This window comes from Myodes glareolus, chromosome 14, assembly GCF_982192425.1.
Source record: "Myodes glareolus chromosome 14, mMyoGla1.1, whole genome shotgun sequence".
NCBI lineage: Eukaryota > Metazoa > Chordata > Mammalia > Rodentia > Cricetidae > Myodes > Myodes glareolus.
The window spans coordinates 22,420,661-22,442,119 of record NC_142039.1 but is presented as its reverse complement, the minus strand read 5'-3'; the positions used below and the strand labels follow the sequence as shown (position 1 = coordinate 22,442,119).

At 39.3% G+C, this 21,459-nt stretch overlaps 1 pseudogene; it reads left to right on the top strand.

Moving 5' to 3' along the window:
• LOC125417579 (ATP synthase F(1) complex subunit gamma, mitochondrial pseudogene) overlaps positions 1-1,526 on the top strand; it is a 30,001-nt pseudogene extending 28,475 nt beyond the window's left edge.
• The last annotated feature ends 19,933 nt before the right edge of the window (positions 1,527-21,459 follow it).

Sequence of the window (21,459 nt, the reverse complement as noted above, 5' to 3'; positions counted from 1 at the left end):
CTGTGCTCACTGGCTCCGTTGTCTATTCTATAGGGCAAAGGAGAAACATTGTGGAAGAGGGATGTAAGGGAACCTCATGTCAGCCACAAGGATAAGAGGAATAATAGGAGGAGGCCAGGGCCAGATGGACCCTCATAGGCACACCATAGCAACCCAATCCATGGTTTCATAAAACTTTAAATCCATCAACAGACGGACTGTTGGTTAAGACAGGATCCTCATCATTTAATCATCTTAGAAAATGAATATCCTCATAGACACATCCAGAAGTGAGATTTTCAATTGTCATTTCTAAACCCAATCAAGTAAAAGGGAAAAAAAGAATAAAAATTAAAAAATCCACCTGTCCAACAGTCCCAGGCCACTATGTCATGAGGAAGTCCAAGTTACCAAAAAGCCCATAGTTAAGTAATCCCATCCATAAACCCAGCTGACACCAGCCTGCAGCCTCCCCAGCTGCTCAGGGAACAGACATGTTAGTGAAGAAATCTTTGCCTCCCAGATGATTCTGGTGTTAGAAGATGGAGTACCTTCAGCATTTGCATTGTTCCAGCTGAATCCTGCTGTCCTTCAAGATTTCACCACATTCTTGTGGAGAGAGTTGTGTGACTATGGGCCTATGCCGTGCAGTCACAATGGATCCAAGTACAAATCGGTAATTTTGAAAGGCATTTCCAAGAGACCAAAGTCGATCAAAGATATCCAGAAATTGCCAAGTCTATGAAGATGGAGGCAGTTATAAAGTATGCCCAGGCTGAGTGGTAACAGGCTCCTCGACTTTAAATGAGAAGGCTGATGTGAAGGGATCTGAGGATGAGAGGAAACACCCCCTTACTGGTGTGTCCTCAGATGAAAGATTGTGTGGCACTATTCATTCCTCATTGGCTAAACAGATGGAAAATGAGGTGGCAAGCCTCATGGCTACTGGGAAGAAGTTATACTAGTTGGAATTGGTGAAAAGATTAGGTACAATTTTTGTCGGACTCACTCTGACCCATTTTTGATGCTATTCAAAGACATTGGACTAAAGACCCTACTTTTGAAAATACATCAATTGTTGCTCTTGAATTGTTAAACTATAGATATGAGTTTGATAAAGGTTTTATCACTTTTAATCAGTTCAAGTCCGTTATCTCTCATAAGACAATAGAGAAGCCCATCTTCGCTCTCAATACCACTGTAACTGCTGGGAGCACGAGCGTTTATGATGACATTGATGCTGATGTGCTGCAGAATTACCAGGAGTACAGTTTGGTCAACATCATCTACTACTCCCCAAAGGAGTCCACCACCAGGGAGCAGAGTGCCAGGATGACGGCTTATGATATGATTGACAAAGTGACGTTGACAGACAATCAAGCCCGTCAGGCTATCACCAGAAGGTGATTGAACCAGTTTCTGGGGTCACTGCTGTGGATGAATTAAAATCAAGTGTTCCAAATAATTGCTGTCTTTGTGAGAAACTTGATCCACTGAATTTTAAAGACAGCAAGATGTTTGTAAATAATCTTACAATAAACAGCTGACAATGAAAAGAATTGCAGAAAAACTCATCTTTCTTGCCCCATTTGAAGATTTTTTAAAAAGATTTATTTATTGATTTATTTATGTATACAGTGTTCTGCCTGCATATATGCTTGCATGTCAGAAGAGAGCACCAGATCTCATTAGTGATGGTTGTGAGCCACCATGTGGTTGCTGGGAATTGAACTCAGGGCCTTCAGAAGAGCAGGCAGTGCTCTTAACCACTGAGACATCTTTCCAGCCCATTGAAGATATTCTTATCCAGTAACACAAACCTCTTCATTCATTTTTACTACCTCGTTTTTTTTTTTTTTTGCTGTTGCTGTTGTTTGTATGCTAATTTTATGTAGCAATAGATGCCTGCTTATACTGTGTGAGTTAGACTTAAAAAAATAAATGGTTGGGATAATATAATGTCAATATACTACTCTGAAACTTCACTTTTGGAATGAAGGACATTGGATTACATGTTCTATGTAGTTCTGAAGCACAAGTAATAAAAGCTCAAGGTCAGAAATTGGGGTTTAACCTGAAGATCTGAAAAGCAAAACAGCCAGTCACTGGCTCTTACTTCAACCTCAGTCTGAAAGTGGTGATCCTGCCTCCAGGAATCTCAGAATGATTCAGTGACTAAGAGCTGTTTCCTCCTGTTTTATAATCCTCTCTAGCACTGAGTAATGGCATGTACCACTGGGATTAAAGGCATGCACCACCTGATTTCTATGGCAATTAGTGTGGCTACTGGGATTAAATGTGTGTGTCATTGTGGCTACTGGGATTAAAGATGTGTGTTATCATAATCTGGTCTGTAAGGCTGACCAGTGGGACTGTTCTCTCAGATCTTCAGACAATCTTTATTTATTAAAATACAATTGATTGCCACTATACAGTTCTGATAAGTATAAAGTTATTAGGTGCCTGTAGCTTTCACTATAACGGAATCATGTGGGTTTTTGTTTTCTGTTTCAGGTCTTTAAAGACTCGTAGTTGAACAGAGGCATTGCTTTTACACTCTCCTAAGGAAAATTAGATATTGCTTTCCAGTGTACTCGAGTCTCAGTCTTCGGGCTTTCTATTTTCAGTCACTAATAAATGCCATTTTGTGTTTGGCTCTAATGCAGCGGCAACGCTAACTCCCATGCAGGCCACTCCCACAGTCTCCGTCGGTTTCACCAGGGACTCTTTTGGGCTGTAGAGAGGACTCAGTCACTCAAAGTTTTATGGGCTATATTTTCTGGAAAGCTTTGGATTCCAACTTTGGATCAAATGGATATAATTTTTAACACTGAAAAAAAACTAAAAATTAATGTAATAAAATAAGTTTAGGTATAAGGAGCTTCAATTTAGAAGGCTGTTAGCAGGAACAATTCAAAGAAATTAGATGAGTATATGGTTTTTACCTAATTATGTCTGGGAGGAGAATGCTGTTCTGTTCATAAGAACACTTGAAGTGCATTGTTCGGCTCTTTGTTCTTTTTTTTTATTCAGAAATTATAAAGTACTTCTCTTCCCCTTTATAAACATAGAATCAAAATGATTTGCTTGTGAGGAAAGTTTTTGAATGTTTTTGAAAGTTTCATGAATGTCTAGCATATATGAACAAAACCTATAGTGGATAAAATGCTTACATTTTCCCGGGATCTGTAAGAGCTATTAGGACAAGAATTTGTCTTGTCCTTTGTCTTGCCATCATTGTCATGCAGCAGCATCCCGAATTATCAAACAGATTCCAGCCAGGAAAGTGAGTAGGCTGGCTGCAGACCTTCACCTCCTTCCTCTCCTCCAAACACAATCCTCCAGTCCTTGCCTCAGATCTGTAGCACACCATCTGCTGTGACCTCCCTCTCCTCTCTGCCCCCATCTTCCTCTCCAGTCTTCCTCCCTCTTCATCCTGTTATCCCAGCCCCAAACTCCAGCAATTATTCTCTAGGAAGTCACTAGCCAAGCCTGACAGAGAATCAAGCAGGCCAGAAAAGTAATTAGGTGAGCTTCAGATATCCACGCTCCCTGCTTTCCTGCATATACAATCGCTCAGTCTCATCTCCAGTTCCGAAACAGACTGCCTGTTAATTATCTCTCTTTACCCTCTGCCCCCATTCCCAGAGGACTAAGCAGATCATACTACTTTCTTCCTTCCCCCGGATGCCCTCATATCTCTCCTTCTAGGTCACCCCCACTCCTAAGGGTCAGCTCCCAATGCCTAGAAACATATTTTACCAGGAGTTCCCAGTGTCTATACCTACTAGGAGCCAGAAGTATTTTCTACCAGGCACCACACCGCCATCACACCCTCCTAACAACAGGGAGGGCAAGAGAAACCAAGGGACAAAACACTCACCCAACGAAGATAAGATATCAGTACCTAGACTTACAATCTTCCCAAAGTCAGATGCTCAAATGCCAGTACACAAACACAACTGACAGCAGCCAGGAAAGTATGGCTCTCCTGGAACCCAGGAACCTCCCACCCTAGGCCCTGTGTACTCCAACGTAACTGAAATACATGACAAAGACCTTAATACAACCTTCATGAATATCATAGAGATTCTTAAAGAGGAACTGAATAAATCCCTTAGAGAGATCTATGTAAATACAAGCAAAGAGTAGAAAGAAAAAAAAACAATTCAAAATATGAAAGTGAAAATAGAATCAAAAAATTAAGCCCAAATGGAAGGAAGTCTGGAAGTGAAAAACTTAGGAACTTGAACAGGAACTTCTAAGGAAGCCACATCAACAAAATAGAAGAGATGGAAGAGAGAATCACAGGCACTGAAGACTCAAAAGAAGAACTGGATACCTCTATAAAAGAAAACATTAAATCTAAAAGTCTTCTCAGCACAAAACATCCAGGAAATCTGAGGCACCAATGAAAGACCAAGTTTGTGAATAATAGGGATAGAAGAAGGAGAAGAAACCCAGGTCAAGGGAACGGAAAGTATTTTCAACAAAATCATGGGGAAAAAAAAAATCCCTCACTTAAAGAAGGAGGTGCCTATCAAGGTAAAAGAAACATACAGAACACCAAATAGACTGCACCAGAAAAAAAAATCCCCACAGTCTATAATAATGAAAGTACAAAATGTACAGAACAAAGAAAGAATATTAAAAGCTGAAATGAATAAGACTAAGAAAATATATGAAGCCAGAACTATTAGAGTAATACCTGACTTCTCAATGGAGACTTCTAAAAACCAGAAGGTCTTGGGTAGAAGTTCTACAAATCCTAAGAGACCACAGGTGCCAGCCCAGACTACTATACCCAGAAAAAGTTTCATTCACAATAGATGGAGAAAACAAGACATTCTTTAATAAAACCAAATTTAAGATGTATCTATTTACAAATGCAGCCCTACAGAAGGAGCTAGAAGTAAACCTCCAACCTAAAAAGCTTAACCACAGACAAGAAAACACAGCAATAAATAATCTTAACTCAGCAAATCAAAAGAGGGGAAACACATACACAGACACACCATCACCACCACCACCAACAACAACAAAGACAGAATAACAGGAATCAACAAACACTGCTCATTGACATCTCTCAACATCAGTAGTCTCAATTCCCTAATAAAATAACACATACTAACAGAAAGGAAGCAAAACCAGGATCCATTCTTCAGTTGCATCTAGGAAACACACCTTAACATCAAGTATAGACATCATCTCAGAGTAATGAGAGATATATAGAGCAAATAGACCTAAGAAGCAAACTGGCATGGCTATTTTAGTATCTGACAAAGTAGACCTCAAAACAAAACTAATCAAAAGGGATAGGGAAGGACATGCTCATCAAAGAAAAAATTCCACCAAGATGACATTTCAACCTTAACATCTATGCCCCAAACATATGTGTACCCGCTTTTGTAAAAGAAACCCTACTATAGCTTAAATCACAGATTGACCCTCATATACTCACTGATACTGGGAGACCTCAATACCGCATACTCACTGATAGACAGGCCATCCAGACAAAGACTAAACAGAGAAACACTGGAGCTAGATGATGTTTTAAACCAAATGTTTATAACTGATATTTAAAGATCATTTCACCCAAACACAAAAGAATATACCTTCTTCTCAGCACCTCATGAAACTTTCATCAAAACTAACCCCATACTTAGACACAAAGCAAGTCACAACAGATTCAAGAAAATTGAAATAACTCCTTGTATCCTATAAGACTACTACAGATTGAATCTGGATATCAACAACAGCAGAAACAGCAGAAAACTTATAAAATCATGGAAACTGAACAACTGTTCACTGAATAAAAAGTGGGTCAAGCTAGGAATTAGAAAAGAAATAATACTTTCTACAATTAAATAAAAATTAATACATAGCAAAACCAACCTGATGGGACACAATGAAGGTAATCCTTAGAGCTAAGTTCACAGCACTAAATACCTACAAAAATATTGGAGAGATCTTCTGCAGGAGCAGGCCTGAGACAGGGACACTTGTGGAAGCAGGCCCAACCCAGTGTCCTCCATGGGACCAGGCCTAAGGCAGCGACCTTCACTGGAGCAGGCACAAGGGAGAGACCTCCAAGGGACCAGGTCTGAGTCAGTGACCCCTGTAGGACCAGACCCTAGCCAGCAACCTCTACAGGATCAGACCCAAGTGAGTGACCTCCGCAGGACCAGGTCTAGTCCAGCGGCCTGTGTAGGAGCACACCCAAGTCAGAGATAGCTTCAGCAGCAAGCCCAAGCCAGGGACCTCTGCAGGAGCAGGCCTCAGCCAGCAACCACTGCAGAAGCAGACCTGAGATAGGGACACCCGTGGAAGCAGGCCAAAGCCAGCAACCTCCATGGGAGCAGGCCAAGCAAGTGACCTCTGCAGGAGCAGGTCCAAACAAGCAACTTCCATGAAAGCAGGTCCGATGGATGGCAGAGATTGCAGAGCAACCTCTGAGAGTTGACCTCCAGCTTGACAGGAACCATGGTCCTGACTCCACCATGAGAAACAACCATCAGAGCTTCGGGTCCACTAGTACCTTGAAGAGGGATCACCAGAGGCATGACCCCAACTACACCAATCAGAGGAAAAGATGGGTAGACAACGTAAGAACACACTCAACACCACAAAGAGCAACACGACACCAACAAAAACTAGTGGCCCTACAACAGCAAGACTTGAACACTCAAATATAGATGATGCAGAAGAAAATGACCTAAAAAATAACTTTAGGAGAATGTTTGAGGCCCTTAAAGAGGAGACTTCAACATAGAATCCACCACACTGGACCTCATAGGAGAGAAAGTAGGAAGAACACTTGAATGCATTGGCACAAGAGACAACTTCCTAAATATAATCCCAGTAGCACAGACACTGAGAGCAACAACTAATAAATGGGACCTCCCGTAACTGAGAAGCTTCTATAAAGCAAAAAACACAGTCAACAAGACAAAATAGCAGCCTACAGAATGAGGAAAGATCTTCACCAACCTCGTATTGGACAGCGAGTTGATCTCTAAGATATACAAAGAATTCAAGAAATTAGTCATCCAAAGAACATATAATCCAATTTTAAAAATGGAGTACAAACCTAAACAGAGAACTCTCAACAAAGGAACCTAAAATGGCTGAAAGACACTTAAGGGAATGTTCAACATCCTTAGCCATCAGAGAAATGTAAATCAAAATAACTCTGAGACTCCATCTTACACCTGTAAGAATGGCCAAGATCAAAAACACCGATGACAACTTACGCTGGAGAGGTTGTGGGATAAAGGGAACACTTCTGCATTGCTGGTGGGAGTGCAAACTGGTACAGCCGCTTTGGAAATCAGTATGTCGATTTTCAGAAAATTAGAAAACAATCTTCCTCAAGACTCAGCAATACCACTTTTGGGTATATACCCAAAGGGTGCTCAATCATACCACAAGGATATATGCCCAACTCTGTTTATAACAGCATTATTTGTCATAACCAGAACCTGGAAACAACCTAAATGCCCCTCGACCAAAGAATGAATAAAGAAGATGTGGTATATTTTTACAATGGAGTATTACATAGCAAAAACAAAATAATAATGACATTTTGTAATTTTTGGGCAAATGGGTAGATTTAGAAAACATCAAATTAAGTGAGCTAACCCAGACCAAAAAAGACAATTATAATATGTGCTCATTCATAGGTGACTTTTAGACATAAATCAAAGAAAAACTAGCCTACAATTCACAATTCCAGAGAACCTAGACAACAAAGAGTACCCTAAATTGACATACATGGATCTAATCTACATGAGAAGTAAAAAAAGGCAAGCTCTCTTGATTAAATTGGGAGTGTGGGGATCATGGGAGAGGTCAGAAGAGAAGGTGGAGGAGAGGAGAGGAGTGAATATATATATATAAACATATATATATATCAATAAAAAGTATATAAAAAACGAAAACTGAAAAAAATCAGAGAAAAAGTCACCAATAAACAATCTATAATCCTCAGATCCCAAGAATTTAGTTATAGAGTAAGGGACTAAGGATGTACAGAGACATCTGCTTTGAAAAATAGAATAGAGAATATGAATAGACTTAATGGGTTGGAATGGGAAAATTAAGAGCACAAGGAAGGAGTTTGAGGGGTTGAGGGAAACACAGGGAGAGGCCGTTAAGATTAAGGACATTTAAGAGGTAGTATGGAAATCTAATTCAGTAGAAGTCTTGTAAAATATATGCATACACGAAGGGGATCCAAATGAAGTCACCAAATATCGGGGACACAGGACCCAACTGGACATTTATTATCAACAAATGAAGCTTCCAGTACCAAGACTGGGTAACATCTTAGCTGTTGACCAAAGGTGTCATATAGGAACCCCCAAACAATTCAGGCTGTTGCCAACGCTACAGGTTGCACTCAATAAACAGATAGTAAAACCCATTGCTAAAGTTATCTATACAACTTTGTGAAAATGGGAAATTTGAACTGGTGTCTACATAGAGCCTTCACTGCTGTGTTCTAATGTCTTTGGTATAGGAAAGTATTCTGCACACAATGAAAGGAGAAATATTAACACTGGCCCAGTCACAATCTTTTTGATCTACAATGTTCTCTTTCCTGGAAGATATGCTAGTGCTATGGTGGCTCAAAGCTTGTGAGAGTAACCAATCAATATCTGATTTGACTTAAGGCTCGCGCCAGGAGATTGAATTCATGCACTATCCTGCTTGGGTGTCAAGAACGTAAGTCTGGATACTTTAGGGACCTAGAGTAAAAGCAAATACTACTGTTCTCAAAGAAAAAGAAATAAAATGACTCTTATTGACATTCAGCTATATCAATCGATCAGTGCCTTGCTCAGCCGTCATCAAAGAAACTTTGTCTTGCAGCAGATGGGAACAAATACAGAGGCCCACAATCAGACATTATTCAGAGAATGAGAGACCTTGAAAATCTCAGCCCTAAATGGGAAGGCCCTATGAAATCCCTCTCTCGGGGCTCAAGGAGTCCTGTGGAAGAGGAGATATAAACTGTGTCCTTTGGATATATATCATGACCTCAGTTTAGCCTTTTTTATGAGTTCCTGCGTGTGTAAACAAATGGATCTTTGTGTTAATATCTGTTTCTTTTGCATCTTCTTGCGCTCCTTTCTATCTGTTTGTTTTATCCTATTCCAACGTACTAACTTTTGCTTTATTTTATTACATTTCATTTTATTTTATTTTAAAAAAGATAAAACTTCATAAGTAGAATGGGACATCATGTTGAATGCTGTATGTTGTACAGAACTTTACACTTGCTCAGTACAGATGCTGCATTTCAGCTTATGGGGAAATGGGTGTGTTTGTGTGGCTCTATATTTCCTTATTACGGTGGCAGAAATAGTGAATATATTATTAACAGTTTATCTTGATTCAGAGGAGAGTAATTTTAAAAATCCATGTTGAATCCTTTCTCATTTTTCTAAAGAAAATAAAAAGATACATTCAAATAAAAATAAACTATCAGATATTTCATGTACACCTGAAAGATTCAATCAGTGGCAAACATCGGTGCTCTGCCTTTCTTATAAACATGAAAATTGTGATTCTGTAGGTTAAAATGGAATCCCACCAAAATTGCACAAATTGGAGCCAAGTTAAGAATTTGCCACAAAATAACAACTTCTAAGGTATTTACCCTATTCTTATAGACTATGTCACCGTCAAAATCCTTAAGTTTAAACCCTGCTTTTGGGATGTTTTAGAAACATGCACATTGAAAATATAGACATTGTAGGTACACTTAGTGAAGATGGCCCTTCTGAATTGAGCTGGGACCCTATTCCAATTTGGCCAGCCCTCAGTACAGTGGGTCATAATCTTGTAAATGTTTTCTCATCTTTGAATTTCCATCCTATTAAAACTCAGAAGTATTTATTTAGGCTTAAATGCATGATCAAGGTTTATATTGATCAGTTACTATGACAACATTTGCAAAGCCAGGAATCCTCATGCTGATTGCATCTAGAGCTCTTGGTTTGCTTAGTTTTCCGAAATTTGTCATGTCTGAAATTTATTTTGAGATACACGCATATGGCAGGTGTGTCTTGGGTCTTTGGGGCCAACCACAAGGCACAGTTAGGTGTGGAAGAGAGTCTGATGAAGGAGATTGGCTTATGTTTGCAACCTTACATGATGGAACTGAAAATCCTAGGAAAGTCGTGACCATAGTTTTGATGAATATCCCCAGCCAGTCACCTTCTCCTTTGTAGCATGGTCATTGCTAATAAAAAGACTAAGGTAGAAGGATTAATGAATGATGCCACAGCAATTTCCTTTCCCAGACTTGTGAAAGAGAGGAGAAATGACTATGATCTTCTAACAGTGTAAGTCACTTTTTAGGGTAAGAAGGTGAAGAGTGCTATAAGGCTGGGGAGGTGACTCTGTAGATAAAGGGATCGCTACACAAGCATGAGGACCTGAGTTTGGTCTCCATCACCCATGTCAATCTGGGTGTGATGGTGCACATGAGAACTACGATGTTGTCTTCTTCTTCTTCCTCGTTTAAAAAATGTGTGCATATACATATATTTGTGTGTGTGTGTGTTATGTGTGCTATCTGTGGGTGTGGGGGGTACACGTATTCATAATATATACATGTGTGTATGTGTATGTGTGTGTGTGTGTGTGTATGTGTAGGTCATAAGACAAACTCAAGTGTTGTTCCTCTGGTCCCTCCCACCTTTTGCTTGAGTCAGAGCTACTCACTGATCTGTACCTTCTCTATGGAGTCCACTGGTTTGTGAGTTTCCAGGCATCTGCCAGTCTCTGCCTCCCATCTTCCAATTGTTGGATTGCATGAGGGTGCTTGCCACACCTGATGTTCTATGTGGGTTCTGGGGATCTGAACTAAGGTCCTCTGGCTTTCAAAACAAGTTATTTACCATCGAGTTGTCTTACCCGCTCAGTTTCCTTCTTTCTTTTCAATTCTTCTGTCCACTGGAGTCATGGCCTTAAATATGGGGATATAAGCAGAGTTTTAAGCTTTGTTTCTGATCTGCTGCTTCTGGTACATCTCTCCGATATAGTATAAGGTTCTGGAACCTTATTTTAAGATCACATTTAAAGAGAAATGAGTTTCACATGTGCCTTTTTCTTTTGGAAGAGATAGCTTTATTTATTAGTTAATTTTTTTCATTTATGTTACAAACTGACCACAGTTTCTCCTTCCTCTTCTCCCTGATTTCCTCCCCACCCACTCCCATCTACCCCTTCCCCATTTATTCCTCTGCAGTCTCCATTAAGAAAGGGGCAGGCCTCTCATGAACATGAACAAAGTACGGCACATCATATTGAGATAGAGCCAAGCTCCTCACTTTAAAGAAGATAAATTTTTTTTAAAAAAAAACATATCTGTTTCTTCAAAATAGGAAAGAGTTATGACTGAAGTTTCAGACTTTTTGAGAATAATTAGGCCTTGATAAACTGTTACTAAAATCTTAATGTCCTTTCCTTCTTTCTTCTGCTAGGCAAGTGCTCTGCCACAGAGCTACATCCCTAGCCCATTAATTCTTCTTTATTTTGAACAGGGTCTCACTAAGTTGCAGAAGGCAACTGTGACCTCATTCTGCAGTCCAGACAGGCCTTGAATTTATGCTATCTTACCTCAGCCTCCTAAGTAGCTAAGATTGCTAAATTATACCACTAAATGCAGTTCACATGCTTAGATTACATGAAAATACAGGCATAAAAATGATATAATTAATTATCAGTACTGATATGATATACAGTGTTATATACGGATCCAAACCAATTGAGGCATAATTGCGAAAGGCATAATGATACAAGACATAGAAAGGAAGGGAACATGATTATTCTATTGGAGATCAGAGAAAAACAACATTCTGTGAGATCCTTCCTTTCTGGTAAGGGTTACTTAGCAACAAGAGATAGTATCTTGTCAAAGAACTGGTCATTTACATTTGTTCTTACTTAAATCTATACAATTCCATGTTCATCATTTCTCTTTGATCAATACATAGTTGTGTGAAGTGTGAACAGGAATTAATGTGTGTATGTACATATGTGTATACATGTCACATAGCTGCATATACATACACAATTCCACGTACACATGCAAAAACACCAATATACACAATATACTTTTGCATAAACCCACAAAACACATTCATTTCATATACTGTAGATACATGCAAAGAAAAGGAGGCATAGCACATGTAGGTGCATATATAAAATATATATTATGTAGCACATGAATACACAGCACACAGAAACACACATATATACATAGGCACACCACATATATAAACACAAATACACACTGCAGACAAACATGAGGATCAGTTCAGTGTAACACATATACACACACACACTACACAACATCTAGAGTGTAGAAGCTCTCATCTGTGCTCTGACAGTGAACCTTATTAGAGCTAAACTTCTATCCATATCCCACTGAGAGCACATTATCTGAATGGTGAACTTACAGATGTTCCCAAAAATAATCTGATCAAATTGTGCAAAAGGGATATTTAAGTGTATTTATGGCAAAACAGATTTTGGCAGATTCGTGACTTGAACATACAAGGAAAAGATACAGAATAAAAATTCATAATCAACCCATTTCTCAACTAACTATAGAAGACCCTAAAGCACTATTGGAAAATTATATCAGGTTTGTGCTTGAGGTAGCACATCTGTCTCCAAAGTCTTTTCTTCTTATTTCTATTAAATTAACTATTCCACATTAATATCTATAACTGCTCAAAATAGCAGTTATAAATACAGTTGTATTGTAAAATACAAACACACTGCAGCATTGACCCCATCCTGTAAGTTATAAATAAATATAGAAATAGTTTCTAATAAAGAGATAAGACTAACTCAAAAGCAACAGACATGCATGTTTGTGAAACGCTGTGTCGGAGCATGTGCAAAGCAGCTCAATGAAGAAATGAACAATGCTTGGAGAAGTTGAATTACACTTGAGTGACCCTTAAGATTCATTTTATATCTTTCACTCTCGAAGATTTATTTTTAATTATTTAGTGTGTGTGTGTGTGTGTGTGTGTGTGTGTGTGTGTGTAGGTGGTGGCAGCAACCAGAAGAGAGGGAGCATTGGATCTCTTGGAATGGAGTTACAGGTGATTGTGAGACTCCCATCTGGGTGTTAGGAACTGAATTCACGTCCTCCGCGAGAAAAATCCAAGCACTTGACTCCTGGGCCATCTCTCTAGACACAGATCTTTCATTCTTTAGAAAATACAAGTACAGAACAGGAAATATCAAAAGCTTCGAGAAGGAAAGCTAATTTCCACCACTTGTCATTCTGCATGTTCATTGCAGTTTGTCACATTGAAAAGGAAAACACTCCAGCATCCATTAACACTAAAAGGAATAAACAAATAAACAGTATATCCCCCCATGAAACTCTAACCTCTTTACAAAATTCAAACAAAGAATAAACTGCTGGCTCATGAAACAATAGGGATTCATCCCAAATACATTAGCTAAGTGAAAGAAATCAGACACCAAATATGACATTTCTATGAAGTTCTAGGTCAGGAGCAACTAATCTTTGAGAGAGGAGCCAAAACACAAGTTGGCACTGAGAAAGAACTGTTGACTGAAGAGGAGCCACAGGGGACTTCCTAGCATTGATAGTCTATACCATCATTGAGATATTGAGCACATTTAATATACACAGTTGTCAATGCTCATACAGCTGTGCATTGACTAGATGGATATTTATTATATGTATTTGTCCACCTCAAATACTTCAGCTTACTTACTGACCATCATATTGCCAAATGTTTTTAATATTATTGGATATAAATTTATTTTCCTAACTATAATGTCTGTTGATAATTCCAGCCTGGATAGTAGAGTTGGGAAAGCCTAAGACAAGTGCAAGCTTGGGTTTTATGTTCAAGGCCACAGAGTCAAGATCAGTACTATATGATTTGCTTTGAGCTATCACATAAGGGCAGTGGTGTGAGGAATTACTTACCTATGGTAAGATTCAAATTTATGTGAGTACACAGATCTCCTGATTCAGCATGTGAGATCAGGTAAGAGAAAGGTAGTTAATAATCCAATAAATTTCCTCTTCTTCAATAGAGACTGCTTTCGATGCTTTCAACTTTTTTCTCCTTAACCAAGTAAGTACAAGAAGTGCACTCTCAAGTAAATAAAGTCAGACTGTGGAAACTGATAAATATTGTCTAGACACAAATATTCTCTAATATTAGTAAAATATCTCTAACAAGTGATATGCATATATTGAAAATTTCATCTTCTTGCACTCTGTGAGGCAGATGATATCACAACTCTGCATTGCTGCACCTGTATTGCTGGATTCTGTCCAACACCTGATGGTAACCTCAATGTACACCAATACCTAAGAACACCAACTCATGGAGAGAGATGATAGATAGATAGATAGATAGATAGATAGATAGATAGATAGACTGATTGATTGAGACTGAGATAGATAGATGATAGATGATAGATAGATAGATAGATAGATAGATAGATAATAGATTGATAGATAGATAGATGATAGATAGACAAATTGATTAATTAAGACTGAGACTGTATGTATGATATATGTATGTATTGTTCACTACATGTATTCAGTGCCTGCAGAGGCCAGGAGGTGTCAGATTTCCTGGCATTGGAATTCCAGAAGTTTGTAAACCACCATGCAGGTACTGGGAATTGAACCAAAGTCCTCTGGAAGAGCAATCAGTGCTCCTAACTGCTGAGCCATATTTCTAGCCCACTATGGATGGTGGTAGTAATTTAAGGGGATATTGGTCATCATCATGCTGACACTGATTTACAGATAATGAATCTGAGGCCCATAAAGGTTAAATGACTTCCTAAGTTATTCATATAATTAGGTACAGAGTTGGAACAAGAAGTCATATTTTAAAAGTCCCATTCCAAGGCTTTTCTACTCCATAAAAAAATGTTTTCCATGTAATATCCAATTTGAAATCTATGCTCCAGGGAATTGTTGGTTAGATAGTCTTAGTGTTGTGAAATTCAAGTCTTGGAACTGCTCTGGGGAGATCCTGCAGCCCTTGCTCCCAAATTCACACATCAGCCTGACACCATGCCATCCAAATGAGAATCACTCCCAGTTCTTAAAGCCTTCCAGATGCATCTCAACTGGATTTCTTAATTTATTTTCCAGAGCAAAAGAGCAGGACTCTGAAAACAGCCTAATATGCATAACCCATTAATAGCATCCCAGGAGACAGATGAATCCAAGTCCTGAATGTCCAAAGCACTTTAATTCAGGATGTATTGTGCTGAAGCCCTAGGGATTATTTTCATCGGCATCAACTGTGAATATGAATTGCCTTTCATGCCTGCCTGCTTTGGCAGAGAAGGAAAACTTACACCGGATTTAACATGGGACCAAGCATCAGAATTTAGGTGACTAATAGAAGAGAAAACTGGAATGAAGGTGAACAAATGCTTCCTTCTTGTACTCCCAATGTTAATAGGTCAGTATTTCTTGTTTTCTCCCTCTTGTTCCTTTTTGTTTCCTTCCCTGTTATCACCCCTAAAAGCATGTTGAGTTCACAACTTGTTCTCCTTTGAGTGCCCTTGCACTCTGATTCTCAGCAAGGTGATCATGTCTGAGTCTGCAGTTGGTTCCTTTTCCAAACAATTCATCGGAAAAGATGGAAAGATATGACTGAAGTGGAGATGCCCAAGGGGCAAGTCAGTGATGGAGTAATTGTATCTTAGCCAGAAGGCATCATTGGTACCTTCCCTACCTTGAGGGGTGCTATGTAGCCCTGAATATGGGGTAGCTGAATCAACACATGCTAAGATAAGCACTCTACTACCTGTGTTCCAAAGGGCTCCCTACAAGCCCTAGAGGGTCCCGTCATTGGAAAGGGGGAAGACAGAAAGAGACTCACTCAAATTGAAAGTTAGAGTTTAACTTTTCCCTGGCAGTTGAAAGAAATATGGATACATGCTCTTGGTCGCTCTTGTCCAACACTGTGTTAGAAATTCAGGCTAGTGCAATAATGCAAGAGGACACAAAAAGCAGACTCATTTGAAAGAAAGAGATAAAAGTGTCATTGTGTGTGAGTGAATTGATTCTATACAGGGAGAAAAATCAAATGTCTCTACAAACAACTTAAATTTAACTAATCTATTTAACAGCAGCAGGGTAGAAACTCAACTCTGCATTATAGACCTGGAACAAGGCGAAAATAAAATTCCACAGCTGTCATAACTTGCCTAGCATCAAGGATCATTAAATACCAGAAAATAAACCTTTAAATGCATGTGAATAGTCAGGAAGAATTTGCTCAAACATTAAAACAAATTGTAAAGCGTGATTATTCAGATGACACAGAACAGTATGCTATTGCTTTAAACAGATATAGGTCAACGATGTAGAATAGAGCATAATTTAACGGCAGCTTGAAATTGGCACATGAAAAGCAGGATGGCTCAGGAGGTTGCTGCATATGCCTGGGTACCTGAGTTCAAATGTCACAACTTACATAATGGTTGAAAAAGAGAACTAACTCCATGAAGTTGTCCACTGGCCTCTCCACATCACCATACATTTACATACCAAACACACACACACACATTAAATTTTAAAAGGAAAGCAAGCCCTTGTCCTCAATACAAGCTGTTTTTCATTAGTCTCTGTTTTCTTCTTCAGTTTTACCATTCAGATTAAAATTCACTAATATGTAATCATTTATGTAATATTCATCTTCACTATCAGGCTATTAGCTTATGTAAAAAAGGACTGTCTATTGTTTTTAGTAACTGGGTATAACCTAGCACAATGCTTTGAACATGGTAGGCATTCAACAAACATTTGTAAAACAGCTAAGTAGGTGGATGAGTCAATAAATGTACTTCATAAAAAAATATTTGAAATACTAGGTTCTTAGTACACGTACTGTAGAACATGCTGAAATAAATTCCAGGTGTTATAAAATATACTAAAACACAGACAAAATATTTTAAAATAAAGTTACACAGAATGTTAAAATATGGGCAAGACTAATATAAACACAAAACTGATAGCAGTAATGATCAAGGGAAATATGTGTGGCCCTTAATGCACCGAGCATGGTTTGCAAAATGCCCTCATGAAGGAATTTGAAGCTGAATTGGGAAGAATATTTGCAACAAATACTGAGAAAAAATTAATCTTTAATATACTAAAATTTCTTTCAAATCAGTAAGCAAAGACCTAATAGACTTAAAATGCGTGCAGTAAAGCACATGAATACATAAGTCATAATGTAAATACCAGCACCTCAAAACTATTATATCACACCAATTGATTAGTGTGCTAAAATTATTTAGAAGATGTGTCATGAGGATAAGGGAAAAGTAGAGCAGACTGAAGGGAATGAAATGCATGGGACAGAAAGAGAGGACGGGTCCAGTACACCACATGCCACTGGAAGAGGGTTAAATAAGGTACTAGACGAATCCATATGGTTCCCAGACACAGTAACTGAGACTACATATTGACAACTGGGTAAAGAACATCTAGTCTGAGGCTTTGAAAAAAAATTTCTAAATGATAGAGTCATTTCTTTAAAAACTAGAATTTCTAAAGAGAAACAAACAACGGGATTACCTGGATGAATCTAAGCTCTGGAGAATGCATCAGGGGAAATCCTCAGAACACTCCTATGAGCTCACTGGAAAACCATAGACTTGAAAAAAGTGTGTGCGTGTGTGTGTGTGTGTGTGTGTGTGTGTGTGTGTGTGTAATTGTGCTATGTGCCATGGTTCATATGTGGAGGTCAAAGGGCAACCTACAGGGCCTCACTTTCCCAGCGTTTGAGACATGACCACTTTGTCGACCTCTGAGTACACCAGGTTAACTGGCCCATGGTATTCTATAGCTTTTCTCTCTCTCCACCTCCCATCTCAGCACACGAGCACTAGGATGTGTCCTATCATATTTCACTTTATGTGGGTTCTGGGGATCCAGAACAAGGTCTTTGTGGTCACACTGCAAATTGAGATATCTTTCGAGTACCAGTAAAGGGTGACTCTAGCTTTCTGTCCCCATTTCCCCTTCCATGGAGAAATGTTAGCTCTCCACAACACTATAGATACACATATATATGTGTGTCCATATGTTTATATGTATATATGTATGTATATAAGCATATAATATATATATATAATCTTAGAGAAGCAACAGTATTCTTAGCATGAAATTTTCACGCTTATTAAAAATAATGAAAATTTGTATTATAGTTTATTGACTAGAATTCTATAATTTAAATCATGCATAGTTTTTAGTAACACAATTAAGAATTTACCTTCAGCATAAGAATTCTTTCCATTGTAATCTGATGGACATTCCCGCGGATATCAGTAGATGAAGAATTATCTTGAGGTTAGGCCCCTCTAACTCTTTTGAAAAAAATGTATAGCTTTCCAAAGATTGATCAAGAATTCCCAGAACAGAATTAAAGATGTGCAAAAATGATTTTAATAAAATAAATCCCTGCTAATGAAGGTTCATTTTACACGCTCCTGGAATCCAAAATCAAGTTAAATTCTTTGGAAACTACATTTAAGACTTAAATGGTTGTATCCCCACACAAAGTGGAGGAGTTGGATATTTAATCAATGTGGCTATACAAATTGAGTAATTTAGGTACAAAGTGGATGAGAATGGAAGTCTGGTGGAGGAGGTTTAATTATCTGATTTAGCAGAGTAGGTTGATTAAATCTACTAAATCATAGTCTGTTCTCTGTTTGCATCCAAATACAAAGAAATCAGACAAGGTTCTCTTCCCGCTCTGAGCACTTTATCAGTTCCCTGTGAGAGACAGAGGTAGGAAAAGGAAATGGGTGAGTACCACTTTGTCTTCACCCATCATAGAGTCCTTTTATTTTATTTTTAAATTATTGCTTTAATAATTCAGAAAACTAATTGCCCTCTTGGCTCCAAATATAATTTTAATAACAGATATTCCAAATCTTTACATACAACCATGCTCCATCCACAATCTCTGAAACCTTTCTGTTGAATCTAACCAGGTATTACTTTGTCTAAAGGAGAACAGCATTCCTAATTCTTGACCTCTCACAATAGTACTAACGTCCTTCCAATCACTCAAGCTCTAAAACCAAGTGTCATCCTTCCTGAATAACTCAGCTCTTTTACCATCTGTGATACACTATGCTCTATAAATAGGCATTGAGATCCCCCCCACTGACTACTATCAACTCATCAGTTTATACTATTAGTTCTTAGATGGGATAAACTTGCAATGGGGATCATGGGATGGTTGTCATCCTGACATAACTTAGAACCATCCAGGAGAGGAGCCTCTGGGCATGCCTGTGACAGATTATCTCTATTATGTTCACTGATGTTGGAAGACCCATCTTAATTGTGGATGGGACCAATTCATGGGTTGTGTCCTGAACACAATGAGAAGAAGAGATGGGGCTGATTGGTTGCATTTGTTGTTCTTTTCTGGCTGTAGACACGTACACAGGAGCCTGAGGCCGCTGCCTCTGTGACTTTTTTTTTTAAAGTAATTTTATTAAATTATAAAAGTTTCCATTTCCGCCCCTCCTCCCACCACCCTCCTACTCCCCCCACTCCCTCTCCTCCTCCCTCTTCGGCCCTTAGGGCAGTCAGGGTTTCCTGCCCTGTGGGAAGTTCAAGTTCCTCCCCCCTCCCTCCAGGTCCAGGCAGGTGAGTATCCAGACAGACTGGATCCCCAAAATCCAGTATATGCAGAGGAAACAGGTCCCAGTATCATAGTCAATGGCTTTTCAGAAAGACTTCGGGCCAGCCACATTCAGAGAATCCGGCCAAATTCCGAGAATCTGGTTAGATCACGTCGTCGTTCAGTCCCAGTCCAACTGGCCTTGGTAAACTCTCATTAGATCCGTTCCCTTGTATCAGTGGGTGATAGCATCCCTTGCAGTCCTGATTTTCTTTTTCATGTTCTTCCTCCTTCTGCTCCTCATTTGGACCTTGGGGGGCTCAGTCCGGTGCTCCAATGTGGGTGAAGATTATTTAGCTACCCGCCAGGAGGTAGGAAATAGACAAGAGTCCCAGGTAACCTCGGGTGCATGGGGGGAGGTGGGAGGGTTGTTGGAAGGGGAGAGGGTTAGAGAGAAGGGAGTAGGGGAGGAATGGGGAAAGCTCGGTGGCCTGGGAGGGGGAGAGAGAGGAAGGATGAATATGGGATCAGGGAAGAATCTATTTTAAATAAGGGAGTCATTTTAGGGTTTACAGGAGACTTGATTATATATGGGATCCCAGGTCCAAGGAGAGATCCCCAGATTATTCTCTGGACAGAGGAGAGGGTGCCTGAACCGGCCGTGGCCCATAACCATACTGATGTATATTTTGCTTATCACCATAGATCCTCCATCTGGCAAAGGACGGCAATGCCTCTGTGACTTTTCTGCCATGATGAAAGTTAACCTGGAACTGTAAATTGAATGAAGCTTACTGCCTTCCACAGCATGAGGCTTTCAATTTACACACCATCTCTGGGGCTTCCATCATCCACCTAGTCCTTCCTTCCCTCTTTCCCTGCATCCTTCTCTTCCCTTCCTCTTCTTCCTCATCCACCTTCTTCTTTTCCCCCAACTTTTCTATAGTTAAGGCTTCAACCTGAGTATAACTGAGTCTGACCTTGAATTCATGATGTTGCCCTTGCTACCTCCCAAGTGCTGTGATTACAAATATGAATCATGATTCCACGTGCTTCTTTTTTTAAAAAAAATTCCAACACACCTTATTCTAATCTCAAACATCAACAACCACGATGGTATAAGACAATGCTCCCACAGTACATAATCAAGGTCAGATTTCTTTTAGAATATTTCCCATTTCCTGTTTGGTCCCTGTCTTAGTTAGGGTTTCTATTGCAGTGAAGAGACACCATGACTATGACAACTCTTATAAAAGAAAACCCTTATTTGGGGCTAGCTTGCCGTTTTCGAGTTTTCCTCCATTATCATCATGGCAGGACATGGTGGCATGTTGGAAGACAAGTGCTGGAGAAGGAGCAGAGAGTTCTGTATCTTGATCCACAAGCAGCATAAGGAGTCTGTATCCCACTGGCCAGACTTGAACTTATAAGACCTCAAAGCCCACCTCCAAGTGACACACTTCCTCCAATGGCCACACCTTCTCTAACAAGGCACACCTTGCTGCTACTCCCTATGGCCAAGCCCTATTCAAATTACCACAGTCCCTACGCTTCTGGAAACTTTCCCTGTTCAATCATCTTTCTCAGATATACTGAACTCTGCTCTCTGACTGTGTGGTGGTTTGAATGTAGTTGACTCTCTAGGCTCATAGGGAGGTTTGGCCTTGTTCGAGGAGGTGTAACAATGTTGGAGGAAGTGTGTCTCAGTTCACTTCTTGTTACCTGTGAATAAAGATGGAGACCTCTCTGCTACCTCTTCAGCATCAATTCTGCCTGCATGCTGCTT